The sequence below is a fragment of the Vicugna pacos genome, chromosome 18 (assembly GCF_048564905.1).
Source record: "Vicugna pacos chromosome 18, VicPac4, whole genome shotgun sequence".
In the NCBI taxonomy this organism is placed as follows: domain Eukaryota; kingdom Metazoa; phylum Chordata; class Mammalia; order Artiodactyla; family Camelidae; genus Vicugna; species Vicugna pacos.
The window spans coordinates 28,283,732-28,298,353 of record NC_133004.1 but is presented as its reverse complement, the minus strand read 5'-3'; the positions used below and the strand labels follow the sequence as shown (position 1 = coordinate 28,298,353).

The 14,622-nt window shown below is 47.3% G+C and overlaps 1 protein-coding gene across 2 annotated transcripts in view; it reads right to left on the bottom strand.

Annotated features, from left to right (window-relative positions):
• Positions 1–14,182, bottom strand: part of EEF2K (eukaryotic elongation factor 2 kinase) — a 57,646-nt gene extending 43,464 nt beyond the window's left edge. The window contains exon 1 of one of the 2 annotated variants that reach the window (XM_072942781.1): positions 14,168–14,182. The gene's annotated coding sequence lies outside the window, so the exon portion shown is untranslated. Of the gene's footprint in view, positions 1–12,211; positions 12,229–14,167 lie in introns of those variants that run through there. The other variant, XM_072942780.1, reaches the window with a different exon arrangement.
• Between the last annotated feature and the right edge of the window lie 440 nt (positions 14,183–14,622).

Sequence of the window (14,622 nt, the reverse complement as noted above, 5' to 3'; positions counted from 1 at the left end):
AAACTCAAAATGGATTAAATTCCTAAATGCAAGACCAGATACTATAAAACTCCTAAAAGAAAACATAGGCAGAACAGTCTGTAACATAAATCGCAGCAGTATTTTTTTTGATCTGTCCCCTGGGATAATGGAAATAAAAGCAAAAACAAGCAAATGGGACCTAGTCAAACTTAAAAGCTCTTGCACAGCACAGGAAACCATCAACAAAATGAAAAGACAACCTACGGAATGGGAGAAAATACTTGCAAATGATGAGACAGATAGGGATTAATTCCCAAAATATACAAACAGCTCATACAGCTTAATATCAAAAAAGCAAACAACCCAATCAAAAAATGGGCAGAAGACCTAAACAGACATCAATCCAAAGAAGACATACAGATGGTCAACAGGCATATGAAAAGATGCTCAATCTCGCTAATTATTAGAGAAATGCAAATCAAAACTAGAATGAGGTTATCACTTCACACGGGTCAAAATGGCCGTCATTGAAAAGTCTACAAATAATAAATGCTGGAGAGGGTATGGAGAAGAAGGAACCCTTGTACACTGTTGGTGAGGATGTAAATTGGTGCAGTCGTTATGGAAAACAGTATGGAAGTTCCTTAAAAAGCTAAAAATAGTCTTATCATGTGATCCAGCAATCCCACACCTGGGCATATATCTAGAGAAAATTCTAACCTGAAAAGATACATGCACCCCAATGTTCAGAGCAGCACTATTTACAATAGCCAAAGCATGGAAGTAACCTAAATGTCCATTGACAGATGACTAAATAAAGAAGGTGTGGTATATATACACAATGGAATATTATTCAGCCACAAAAAAGAATGAAATGCCATTTGCAGCAACATGAATGGACCCAGAAATTATCATAGTAAGTGAAGTAAGTCAGACAGAGAAAGACAAATATTACGATACCACTTATATGTGGAATCTGAAAAAAAAATGATACAAATGAACTTACCCACAAATTGGAAATAGACTCACAGGCATAGAAAATAAACTATGGTTACCAAAGGGGACAGGGTGGGGAGGGAGGGATAAATTAGGAGTTTGAGATTAACATATACACACTACTATATATAAAATAGATAAACAACAAGGACCTATTGTATAGCACAGGGAACTATAGTATCTTGTAATAACCTATAATGGAAAAAAGTCTGAAAAAGCATATATATATGTACAACTCAATCACTTTGCTGTACACTTGAAATGAATACAACATTGTAAATCAACTATACTTCAATACAAATTTTTAGAAGAGAGTCACAGAAGACCATATACTGAATAATTCTATTTATATGAAATGTCCAAAGAGGGCAAATCTGTAAGAGAGTACGTAAGTGATTGCCTAAGGATGGTGAAGGGGACAGCTGGGGAGAAATGGGGGAACAACTGCCAAAGGCTTTCTTTTGAACTGATGAAAATATTCTAAAACCAACTGTGGTGTTGGTTGTATGACACTGTGAATATACTAAAAAGCAGTTAATTTGACACTTTAAATAGGTGGATTGGTAGGTTTGTGAATTCTATTTCAATAAAGCTAAAGCTTTTTTTTTAAAGACAAGAAAAACGGTTAAGTTTTAAAAGCAAGTTGCGGAAGAGCAGTTACATGGTGGTGATCCTATTTGTGCTAAAGAAAAGGTACATTTGTAGATGCATTAAAACTTCCCTGAAGGACACACAAGATGGGCAGTGGGACTGGGAGCTGGAGGCAGAGGGAAGTTTTTAACATTTGTGTACACTTCTTTACTGTTTTAACTTTTTACAAAGCTAGGTTGCTTTCAGTATAAAACAGTAAGTGAAAAAAATTAGAAAATGTTTTAGATCAAGGCAATAATTAACAGCTCTTTCCATCAGCAGGGAGTCTCCAGCACATTGTCTTGACCGTTATCACGATGGGAAATACATTTACATCCTAACACAGTGCACACCTACAAAATCTAAGTTACTTCGTACCACGCACTCTGCTATTTTCTATTCTACTTGTTTTTCTTTCTTTTTATTCTTTATCCTTAATGCACCACCCACACTGATTTCTCAGTTCAGTTTGAAAATTGCTATTCTGAGTGTCAACTGAGTTTGTTTCTGACCCCTCGGGCAAGACACAGTCACTGCCTGGATCCCAGGCCTGAGCCACCTGATCCTGCTTGTCACCAAAATCTTCCCCGGGTCCTGTGCCCACTTCTCCCCACTTTTGGCTGCTCCCGGCCCTAACGCCTACTCTGCCCTGGTCAGCCCTTGGCCAGAATCCCTGCTGACCAAGAGACGTGCTTGCCTAGAGCTGCCAGCAGCCCAGCCTGGTCGCTGGGCCTCTGGGGGCTGGGCTGGTGCCAGGGGAGGGGCCAGAACCACAGCTTCGGCTGCGCACCTCGAGGCAGGGTAGCCCAGCAGTGAAAAGCCCGAATTCAGGAGCCAGGCTGCCAAGGGTGCACATCCCAGCTGTGCTGCTGGTGACCTCGATGCCTTCATCTTGCCAACTCCCCCATTTGTCAGGGGAGCTGAGTGGGAAAGTGGCCTGAGGTTCCACAGCTAGTTCATAGGGGAATTATGATCAGAACCCCGGCCCTTGGCCACATTCCCCCACACACCTGACACTTTCCCCGGGCCTGGGAAACAATAGGAGCAGCTGTGACCCTGCCTGGCATAGTGCCTTGTACTCGGCAGGCACCTGATAAGTATTCCAGAACTGAGTGAGTGGGATCTGTTTCATGGGTTTTCAGTTGCCATAAATTTGCTCTTCAGGCAGCTGTGGCAGCGTCCCCCAACAGTTGTTTTCTGTTTCTTAATAACAGAACCACTGCTTTTAGCTAAGCATGTGGCCACAAAGAATAAGGTCTACATTTCCCAGATTCCTTGCAATTAGGTATGACTATGTAACCAAGTTCTGGCCAAGGGGATGTGAGCAGAAGTGTTGTATGCACCTTTAGGAAGGGTTTTTTTTTTTAAAGGGAGAGGGTATAACTTTCTGCTTTCTCTCTCCTTCCTGCTGGCTGGAATGCAGGTGTGATGGCTGGAGCTCAAGCAGCTAAATTTATCCATGAGGAGGAAGCCATGTGCTGAAGATGGAAGAGCCATGAAACAGGGAGCCTGGGGCAGCATAATCTCAGTATCATGGGGCAGCATAATAGGCCTGGACTCACAATATTCAGAGTTTGCTATCCAAACTTTTATACTGTACTATACATTTTTTTCCTTATCCTTGCTCATTCTGTCTGGTCCAGTAGCCCCTTCTCTCCTATGCTATCAAAAGTCACATCATATTTCTTACAACAAGTTGATGCCTGGGCAGGGTCAGCCTGAGAAAACTGGTCTCAATCCAGAGCCCTAACTTGGTAGCTGCTTCCACATCTGCCCATGGGGACTGGACCCCAGGAGGATGTTGGATTCCCCAGACAGGCAAGGACCCCTGATTGGCCCATAACTCAGCCCCATGATGCCTATTCCAGCACCAGCCAGGGCATCCAGCCTCCTAGGCAACTCCAACTAACCTGAGCTTTGCTCAGCCCACAAAGGAGTCTGCTCCTGTTGAGCAGAGAACCTGAGACCAGGTGTAGGACCCTAGTTCCCAGGACATCGAGATTCCCCAGAAGTTTTCCTCTGCCCTCACTCAGACATCCACGTCTTCCCCTCCCAGTCCCTGACATATCCTGGGAAAATATTTTTATGGACAGGCAGCTGCACCGAGTTCAAGCCCCAGCTCTGCCACTTAACTAGCCATGTGGCTATACCTCTTGGCCTTGGGTTCCTCACTATAATCTGGGATGTAGTTGTACCCACCCCATTAATTTGACACTGTTAGCACTGGGTAAACACTAAGACACAGTAGCTATAATTACCATCATCATTTTTACTATCATCAGTAAAGGGGGCTGAGCTCTGGCCAGGCTGGTGACCTGGATGCCGGGTTAGCAGCCAAGCCAAGCATCTTCAGGAGCCCTCAGGAGACAGGCTATCTTAGGCTCTGGCCACCGAACCACTGCTTTCACTGGGTCTTGCTGTAAAGGGCTTCTCTGGCAGCCACTGGGGCAGGAAATGATGTTTGCAATGCCTAGGTCAAGGCCTGTGGGCCAAGCCACAGTGACCACTGGTCCTCCTTGGGGCTCCCCTCACCCCTAGGAGCTGCCTTCCTGCTGAAGAAATGAGCTGGAATTTCCCACTTGCCACTCCTGCAGCACCCCAGAGTCAGCATGGGATGCACTGAGCCACCAGTGCACATGCTAGTATGTGCCCAGCACGGCAGAATCCACCAGTCTTCAACTGCAACCACAGTGGATACGGTGACTTAGGGGCCACCTTGCGTCACGCACCTGCCTCTGTTTGAGGAGCTGCCTCTCCCACACTCTCAGGTCATGTGTTTGGGCTGGGGATCTCCAGGTAATGGGGTATGTTACGTGATCCTGTTAAGCCAATCACACTGGCCACAGTGACTGACTCAGAGACGGGCTGTGACTCAAGTCAAACCATTATGGCCCCATTCCAGGTAAGCCTGGGGCTTCAGCTTGAGCAACAGGAAGAGAAAAATCAATCCCTTTCTGCACCATCTGAATCTGAGATAGGAGCTGAGGCCACCAGAGAACAAAGCTGACGTTTGGTGAACAGCAGAACAAGAGACGAAGACATAATGAATAGTGAGGACACCATTTGAGACCCTGAATCCAAATGTGTCTGAAGCCAAAGTACCCACCTGGATTTCTGAATTATAGGACACAATAAACCCTTGCCTTTTTGGAGGAGGGGGGCTGACTTGGCTGGTTACACATAGGTATTATGTCACCTGCAATATAAAAAGTCCAAAACCCAGCCAGGACTTAGGGCCACTGTGTGTTATTTCTATATAATAAAAAAAAACTTTTATTAAAACACAGGGTTAAAAATAACACCCCATCCCACAGTGTATGACCACACAGGTCAGGTGCTGCTCAACTCTTGTGAACAACCTTTGCAACGGTACATGGGCAGCCCTGGTTCCTGTCCTGGAGGTGAGAACCACTCCCAATTATTCTAAATGTTACTCCTGGCAGATATCACCATTTCTCTAAGTAATGTGCTTTCTCTGCTATTTCTTAATTTATCTATTTCGGTCCTGATCTATTGATTTCCTCGTGTGATAAATGCGACTGTGGCTTCCCTTCCCCTCCCACTCCTCCACCCCCAGACTAGTAGGTCTTCTCCTGTTTCTTTAAGATACCATGCCAAGAACCCTCTGTCTTATTTCACCAGACAGAAGGAGCTATGGGTTTCTCAGGACTTCGTCTCACCTAAGAGGGAAGGAAAGAGATGGCTTTTGTGCTGCAAATAAGTGATAAGAAAGCAGAAGAGAGCTTTGTTCTGCAAAAATGCATAATTTTTACTGAACTAAGACAGACAAATAACACATGTGGACATTTTACTGTGTCCCAGGCACCAAGCTAAGCACTTAGCGTGAACTCTCTCTTCTGGCAATGACAAGAGCTGCCAGGGAGTGGAGCGGCCGCCCACCTCCGATAGGGCCAACTTGGGGAGGGAAACTGAGCAGAGCCAGGCTGCCCTTGGCTGCACCTGGCTTGCTCTAAGGATGTCCTGAGCTCTAGCTTGAGTCCTCAGCTTCCTTCAAACAAGAAACAGAAACATATCTGCACTCCCATGGTCACTGCAGAATCATTCACAATACCCAAGGTGTGGAAACAACCTAAATGTCTGATGAATGGAAAAAGGAAATGTGGTGTATATATACAATGGAATATTATTTAGCCTTAAAAAGGAAATCCTGTCATTTGCAACAACATGGATGAACCTGGAGAACATTATGATATGTGAAATAAGCCAGACAGAGAAAGACAGATATTTTATGATCTCGCTTATATGTGGAATCTAAAAAAAGTCAAACTCATAGAAGCAGAGAGTAGAATGGTCGTTGCCAGGGGCTGGGAGGTGGAAGAAGTGGGGAGATAATGGTCAAACGGTACAAAGTTTCAGTTATGCAAGATGAGTAAGCCCTGGAGATCTCACACACAGCATGTGACTATAGTTAATAATACTGCATTGTGTCCTTGAATTTGCCAGTAGAGTAAATCTTAATTATTCTCAAACACATATATAAATGGTAACTATGTGAGGGGATGAATGTGTCAGAAAATATATGTATTCACCACATTGTACATCTTAAATATAGACACTTTTTGTCAATTACACCTCAATAAAGCTGGTAAAAGAGAACATGAGAAGATGTCTAACATCACTAATTATTGAAGAAATGCAAATTAAAACAAAAATGAGATATCACTTCACACTTGTCAGGATGGCTATCATCAAAAAGCCTACAAATAAATGCTGGAGAGGATGTGGAGAAAAGAGAACCCTTGTATACTATTGGTGGGAATGTAAATTGGTGCCCCACTATGGAAAACAGTATGGAAGTTCCTCAAAAAACTAGAAATAGAACTACCATATGATCCAGAAATTCCACTCCTGGGTCTATATCTGGAAAAAATGAAACCACTAATTCAAAAACATACATGCACCCCAATGTTCATAGCAGCATTATTTACAACAGCCAAGATATGAAAACAACCTATCAACAGATGGATGGAAAGAAGATGTGATTGATATATATATACACATATATGTACAATGGAATACTACTCAGCCATGAAAAAGAATAAAATTCTGCCATCTGCAACAACATGGATGGACTTAGAGGGTATTATGCTGAGTGAAATAAGACAGAGGAAGACAAATACCATATGATACCACTTATATGTGGAATCTAAAAACAAATGAATGTATATAGCAAAATAGAAACAGACTCACAGATGCAGAAAACTAACTAGTGGTTACCAGTGGGGAGAGGGAAGGGGGAAGGGGCAAGTTAGGGGTTTGGGACTGAGATACAAACTAGTATGTATAAAATAAATAAGCAAGAAGGATACATTGTATAGCACAGGGGATTATAGTCACTATCTTGTAATAACTTTTAATGGAGTATAATCTATAAAAATACTGAATCACTAGGCGTACACCTGAAACTAATATAATACTATAATCAACTATACTTCAATTTTTAAAAAAAGAAAGAAAGCCAACGCCCAATATAGTGGCTGAGAACCCGTGCTCTGCGGCTGCAGGGCTAGGTTTGAATCCTGACTTCCCCATCAGGACCCTAAACAACACATTTCACGGGACTTTCTGGAGTCTGTACCCCCACAGTGCCTGGCATTGAGCAGAGCTCAACAAGTGCTTATCAAGTAACTTTCTAGGCTGAGTTTCATTTATTTACTGGGGTTAGGGGTGGTGACAAATGTGCCGCATCAGGAGTTACTAAGTCAAGCATGGAGCTAAGAGTTCAGGTCAATGTCTTATTAATATCTGTACCCCAGCATGTTGTAGATGCTCACGAATAAACATTTATTAAAACTATTTTGAAAGACAAGGACCTACTATACAGCACAGGGAATTATATTCAATTTCTTGTAATGAAGCTGTAATGGAAAAGAATCTGAAAATATGATATATATGTATGTATATGTAAAACTGAACTGCTTTACTGTATAACTGAAACTGTAAATCGACTACACTTCATTAAAAAATAAGAATTAAAAAAAATGTTTCAAGAGATGATACAGTTCATGTCAGAATAAAAGGACTGACTTACAGATGTCCCCAGTAAGAACCAGTCACCATCCACGACCAAGCCCTCACCACCCTGCCCTTGCACCCAAAGGACCCTCTTTCTGGAATGCCTCCCTCCTGCTGCCAAACCCCTCTGTTCCCTTCAAAACCCAGCTCAAATGTTTACCCCCTCCAGACAGCCCTCCTTGGGTGGTTTCCTTTCTGTAAAACAGGGGACAAGTAATGCCACTTTCCCCAGGAGTTCTGAGAAGTCAGTGACATCAAGCATGTGATGCCTGGCAGAGAACTGGCCCTCAGAAGTACCCGCTGCTATTATGCCCTGACCATACCCGACTCCCCCAACCCCTAAGACCCCTAGGTCACATCCTTCCTCCCAGGTCCTCAACAAGCATTTCCATTATACCCAGAGACGCAACAGTCCATGCGGTGGGCAGAATAATGGACAAAGATGTCCACATCCTAATTCCCGAAACCTATGAATATGTTCCCTGGTGTGGCGACTTTGCAGGTATGATTAAGTTAAGGATCTTGAGATGGGGAGATTACCCTGGATTATTCGATGAGCCCAATGTAATCACAAAGATCCTTATAAAAAGGAGGCAGGAGGGTCAGAGGAAGAGGTATGACAGTGGAAGGAGGGGCCATAGAGAAAGATTTGAAGATGCTATGCAGCTGGCCTTGAAGACAAAGGAAGGGGCCACAAGTCAAGGAATGCAGGAGGCTTGCAGAAGTTGGAAAAGGCAAGGGAGCAGATTTTTTCTACAGCCTCCAGAAGGAACACAGCCCTGCTGACACCCTGGCTTTTTTTTTTTTATTATTATTATTATTTTTTTTAGTGGTGGAGGTAACTAGGTTTCTTTATTTAATGGAGATACTGGCGATTGAACCCAGGACCTCGTGCATGCTAAGCACACACTCTACCATTGAGCTATATCCTCCCCCAACCTTGGCTTTTGAATTTCTGACCTCCAGAACCATAAGAAAAAGAAACCTGTGTCACTTTAAACCACTGAGTCTGCGGTATTTTGTTACAATAGCAACAGGAAACAAATATAGTCTAGAAGAGCAAGTCTCAACCTGGGGCAAATCTGGCCCCTCAGGGGACACTTGGCAATGTCTGGAGATATCTCTGGTTGTCACGACTCCGGGAATGCAAGTGGCATCTGGTGGGCAGAGGCCAGGGATGCTGCCAAGCCTCCTACAGTACACAGGACCCTCCTCACAACAAAGGACTGTCCGGCCGAACTGTCAATAGCGCTGAGGCTGAGAAATCCTGCTCTAGAATGATTCTGGGGGAATTCCAAGGAGACTTCCCCCGCGTATGTAAAAAGACACCTTCATGCACACCAGAAAGGGACAGACAAATTAGCTTACTCATCAGTGAGAACAGCCACCCGCAGCTGAACCCAGGAAGACACTCACTTCTCTAAGGCTCATAAAAATATCATTGCAGTTCACTATGCTTCGTCCATATAAAACTGTTATGGTGCAAAAGCTACTTTATTGTTTTAAAATCATTTTAAATTTTTTAAATTTGTTTAAAATACTTTTTAGAATACAAAGCATGATACTGATACTGTAATTCTAGCTTCGATTTTTAAAATACACAAGAGGGCTTAAGTTTTAATTTCTGTTCGTTTGCTGGGCATCCTTCTCATGTACCCAGGACACTCTGTACTCCTGGAGGGTCAGACCAGAGAGACGGCATGTCTCACTTCTCAGGGAACTCTGTGTTTACATAGCCTCTCGGTGGCCAGACCATGTGAGCATCTGGAACAAAAGTGGCCGTGTCTGAGTCCGCTCTAGCTCCCAGTCCAGAGCACAATGCCTGGCACACACAAGGTCCCCCATAAATGCAGCCTGCATAAATGAATAACTGGAGAAAAGCTGCCAATTTCTGCAGACATAATGGGTACTGCAGGCATGGAGGAATGGGGGGACTATCAAGTCATAATTACCAGACATATAGGGGTTACTAAGCCAAAATACAGCTGAGGTCTTGACTGGGGAAGCCTGAGTCATGGGGAGGCCCTCAAAAAGCAGCCAAGACCAAGATCTGGCCCAACTTGGCTTTTGGGACAAATAGACATGGGTTCAAGTCCCAGCTCTGCCACTACTAGCTGAGTGATGTTGGGCAAATTACCTCACCTCTCTGAACCTTAGCTTCCTCATCTGTAAAATTCATCCACCAAAATGGAGCAGCATGAGCAAGGTGGAGAAGAGGTGAGAGAGCTGGTTTGGGGCACAAGCAGTTCTCCACCATGGATCTGTGCTCCCCTGCCCAAATCCTTTTGGGTCTCAGTGGGGCATGAGACTACATTTGACCCAATGGAATGTGGACAGAAGTAAGTCGAGCTGCTACGGGACCCATCGCATTTGGAGGCCCATTTTCCATGCCCCGGTCGGACTTCCCTTCGCTGCAATCCTGCCCTGAGACACGTAGCTCAGAACAGATTCACAGCATTTCAATATCACTTACAAAGCTGTTGCTCCAGAACTCCTCTCAGCACCCTGGAAGACAAGGGCTCCCCCCTCCCTTGGCTCACACACGCTGTGCCCTCTGTTTGGCACATACCCTAGCCTGCTCTCCCTACCCACCCCCTGGCCAACTCTGCCACCCCTCAGGTCTCAGCTTAGATGTCACCTCCTCCAGGAAGCCTCCCCAGAATCCCACGAGGTAGGCACCATTAGCTTCATAGCACAGATGAGGAAACTGAGAAACAGATCACAAGGCTAGAAGTAGGGGAAGTGGGTTTGAAGTCAGTGCAGGTCCATCCAGAGCTTTCGCTCAGCCATCACTCAAAAACCCACTTCTAAAAGTGTGATCCTGGGGCCACTAGCAGCAGCGGCAGCCTCACCCGGGAACTTGTCAAATGTGCAAATTCTGGGGCCCTTGTCCAGTCCTGTTAAAGTAAACTCTGGGGGTGGGCCCAGCAAGCCTTCCAGGTGACGCTCATGTGCACTGAAGCTCAAGAAGCACCGGCCAAGAGATGTTCTGCAGCTGAGCCACCTGCCTTTCAGTCACTCCCTGTGGAGTCCTTCCCAGGTCTAGAAAGCATCACCGCTGGAGAACTGAACCCTGTCCACCCTCTGACTTTCCAGTCATTGAAGTGCTTCTCTGGATGTCCCACAGCCCCGGGACTTTGGGGACCCAGGCACTGTCATCTACTTTATCATCAGCCTTTTAGTGACTCCTTCCCTCCTTTGTTTGAAGCTTTCTTGTTTGTGCCCATCAGCCTTGGCTGCAAGAGTTTAATTTAGAAACACTTCAAGGCCCGAGTCACTTTGCCCACTTTCTTCCAGAGCATTTTCAGTTCACTGTGGGTAACCATCTGCAGCTTCTTGGTCAGTACAACTAGTTTCCCTAACACAGAAGTTTTTATTTTTCAATCTGTCCAGCCAACCACTACTACTTTGAATCTAGCCTGATCATCAACTTTTTCTGCATCAGCTTTAAGAATCGGACCAGAAAGAGTAAATCCTAGAGAATGAGCTGGAACAAACCCAAGTTTCTGCTAGTGACCCTCAGCTTTCTTCCACGCTGCTCTCAGTGTCCCAGCAACCGGATGCCAATCCTGCCAAAGACTGGACAAGACTTCTTTGGGGAATCTGACCACTATGAGAAAAAAAGGCCTAAATTATTCCCCTGTGGAACAGCCCAGCCAGATCACCCCGAGGGGAAGGCCACAGCCAACAAGCCCTTCTCATAACCACAGACCTTCCCGAGAGCTTACTGGAGCCCCATTCTCTTCAGCAGACAGCCTTGGACCACGGGAGAGGGGGAAGGGGAGGCTCTGCTCCCCAGTCATTCCAGGGCCCAGGCTCCTTCCAGCTTGCCTGCTCTAGGCCCTAGAGTCCCCTCTGCTCTGCTGGTAAATGGGAAAGAGGGGAGGTTTTTAGGATGGAGGCTTGAGAGGGTCACACACTATTTCTGCTTGCATTCCGTCAGCCAAAGCCCAGTCATGTGGCCCACCAAACTGTAAGGGAGCCTGGGAAATCCACCCAGGTGATACCCTAGGGAGAAAAGGACGTGGGTATTGGTGATCTGTAGCCATCTCTGCCACAGAACACCTTAAAAATGTTTTAAAATCATATCACTGATACATCCTTAGTCAGCCAAAATGTACTGTTCTGTCACGAAAAGCACAAAAGAAAAAACCTACAGATCACAGAATGTACACAATGATCATGTGTCAACTGAGACCATTTCAAGTGATCATCAGGCCATGACTTCCTGCTTCCCCGCCCCCTGCAAAAGATAAGAACTTGGGACCCCAGCACACACCCCCTCTGTGAGAAAATGATGAGAGGAGGGGTTTTGCAACCCTGACCCAGCTATACCTGAATTACCATCACCAGGCAGCATATTGTATTTCTTCAATTAATACGTGAACAAAAGAATAAATGTAAGGTTCTGTGGAAGCCACAGAAGGAAGACATCTGCATCCCTCTGTCTCTAAACCCTACCTCCTTCCACCAACATCTTTTGCAGCTCAGCTCAAACATCACCTCCTCCAGGAAGCCTTCCCCCAAAACCCTCAGGCCACCCCCGCCCCACCCTCACATCCACACAGCGGGCATTATCAATTCCCACCTGCTGGCTCTGTATTCCCACACTCAGTCCACTCTTAGACCACTCGGGGCCTGAGTTTCCTCCTCTGTAGAACAGGAGTGGACAATTTCCTGGCTGAGTCGTCCCAAGGCAGGCTGCGTCCAGAGCCGAGGACCCAAAAGTCAGGGTCCCAGAGAGCGTCCCAAGACAAAGGTAGCAGTCCCCCTCCCACCAGCCCATCTGTCTCGCTGGGGATGCAGTTGAGCTGGTTCCCCAGCAATGTCCCAGGCCCTCGCAGCGGATCTAGGCCGGGACTCACCGGGGAGGCTCCCGCCCCCGCGCCGCCACTCACATATGAATGCCCGGCCCCTTGGCGCACACGTCCAAGAAGACTGCCAACGCCCGAACTCCCGCGGTCAACAATGCAGCAAGGGCGCGTCTACACTGTCCTCGAGGTTCCGGGAATTCGGGCCTCTAGTTCAGGGGCCAGGGTGGGGGAATGTGGCTCTGGGCCCTGCAGAGTAAGGATGGCAGTGCTGCCCCCACCCTCTAAGGGCCTCGAGGCGCTCCAGGCGGAGGCTGCCACGCTGCCTCTCCCAGACCATCAGGTGCCAAGGATTTTCCCAATAAACACGGCCGTTAGTCTGCACGACTCCCCCATTTTACAGAAGCAAACACTGAGTTCCGAAGAGCTTAACCAGTACACTCTCCTTCTGCCGGGAGCCCCACTTTAAAGCCCCAGACGCTTAGACTGCACCCGGGCGCGCAGGCTTGCGGCGCCGGACCCGGGCCCCCCTGGCCAACCGCCGCCCACCTACCTGCCTCGGGCGGACAGGCGGGGCGGCCGCTGCCCACGGCCGCGAGGATCCACAGGAGCTGGCAGAGGCTCGCCGACCGGTGCTCCAGGTTGCAGGGCGGGGGCCCCCCGAGAGTGCCGGGGAGCGGCGAGCGGGGCGCGCGGGCCGGCGCTCGGAGGAGGCAGCGGGGGCCGCCGGAACGATCCCGGGGCGCAAGGGGCGCAAGGGGCGGCTGGGACGATCCCAGGCGCGAGGGACGCGTTCCAGGGACCCGAGCGCAGGCGACCGTCAGCGGGACTGGGGCAGCTGTAGCACTGGGCGCGCGGGCGGCGGATCCGGACACGAGCCGAGCTGGGGCTGGGGCTGGGGCTGGGGCTGGGGCAGGAGCCGGCGGGCAGGGGAGGAGCCGAGGCCCGGAGGGCGCTCGGCGCCACGCTCACGTGGTCGCCCCGCCGTGGCCGTCAAGGCGCGTGCAGCTGCCGCGTGGACCTCCCGGCTTTGCTGTGTCCGCGGCTCCCCAGCCTGTTGAATATAAGGCGTCCGGCGGGTTTGACCCCAACCCGCGAAGGGGCGCCCTCGCAACGAGTAATTTGAGAAGAGGCAGCCAACCCGCCCCTAGCCCACCGCACCTTCCCATTCTCAGTCTGCTAACTGCCTAGTTCCGGTATTCGAGTCCTTTCCAAAATCAGTAGTGATCCGATCTCGTTGTTTGTGCGTCTCTAGGCACAAACTTTAAGTACTTTGATCAGAAATTACTTTTCTAACCCCCGATTTCTACCCTGCAAAAATTAGGCACTTTATGACTATGGCAATTATTTGTGTAATTATTTGATTAATATCCCCTCTAAACGTTCCTTACCTGTCTAGTACATTGCTGTATTCCTAACTCTTAGCACACGGCCTGGCACATAGTGAGTGCTTAATATATACGTGTGAAATGAATGAATAAATCTGGAAAGATACAAGGAAGAAACGGAAATAGAACTACTGATAACTACTGTGAACACGTTGCCAGTAAATTCTTCCAGATACTTTTCTGGTGAAGTTTTAGAAATCTCACAACTCTTATTTTAAAAATAAAAATATCATATAACATAATACCGTAACAGTGATATTTATCGAGCGATTTCTCTTATTCCATATTCACACCAACCCTAGAGGTAGATTTCAGTAGCTCTGTTTTAGAGATCATAAAACTTACATGAGGCTTACAGAGATACACTTGCCCAGATTTCCAAGGTGGCTCGTCTTGGCAAAGGGCGTCTGTATTTCAGGACTCCTGCTGGTTTGGGATCTGACGAGTTGCTCTGTGTAGTGAAAAAGGAGAGAGGAATTTGAAGGACCTCCCCTCCCCCTCCCCAAGCAAGTGAGAGGTAGGGAGCGGCCAGGCAAGAGCTGCCAGACGCTGGGGGCGGGGGCCTGTTCAAGTAGTTTGTGGTGGGTTGTGTGACATAATCCCTCCCCTATGCCCCAGAGAGTTCTTCAGGCAAAGCCTCCTCGGGCTGGATTGATGTGCGTGACCAGATTCTCCCAGGGAACTCGAGGGAGTGCCGAGTGGACGTCGAGGTGAGTGCCAAGCAAACACAGAGAAACAGGTGCAGGCAGACCAGAGGTAGAGAGACACTGACATCTGGGTATGCATGAAGAAATAGCTAC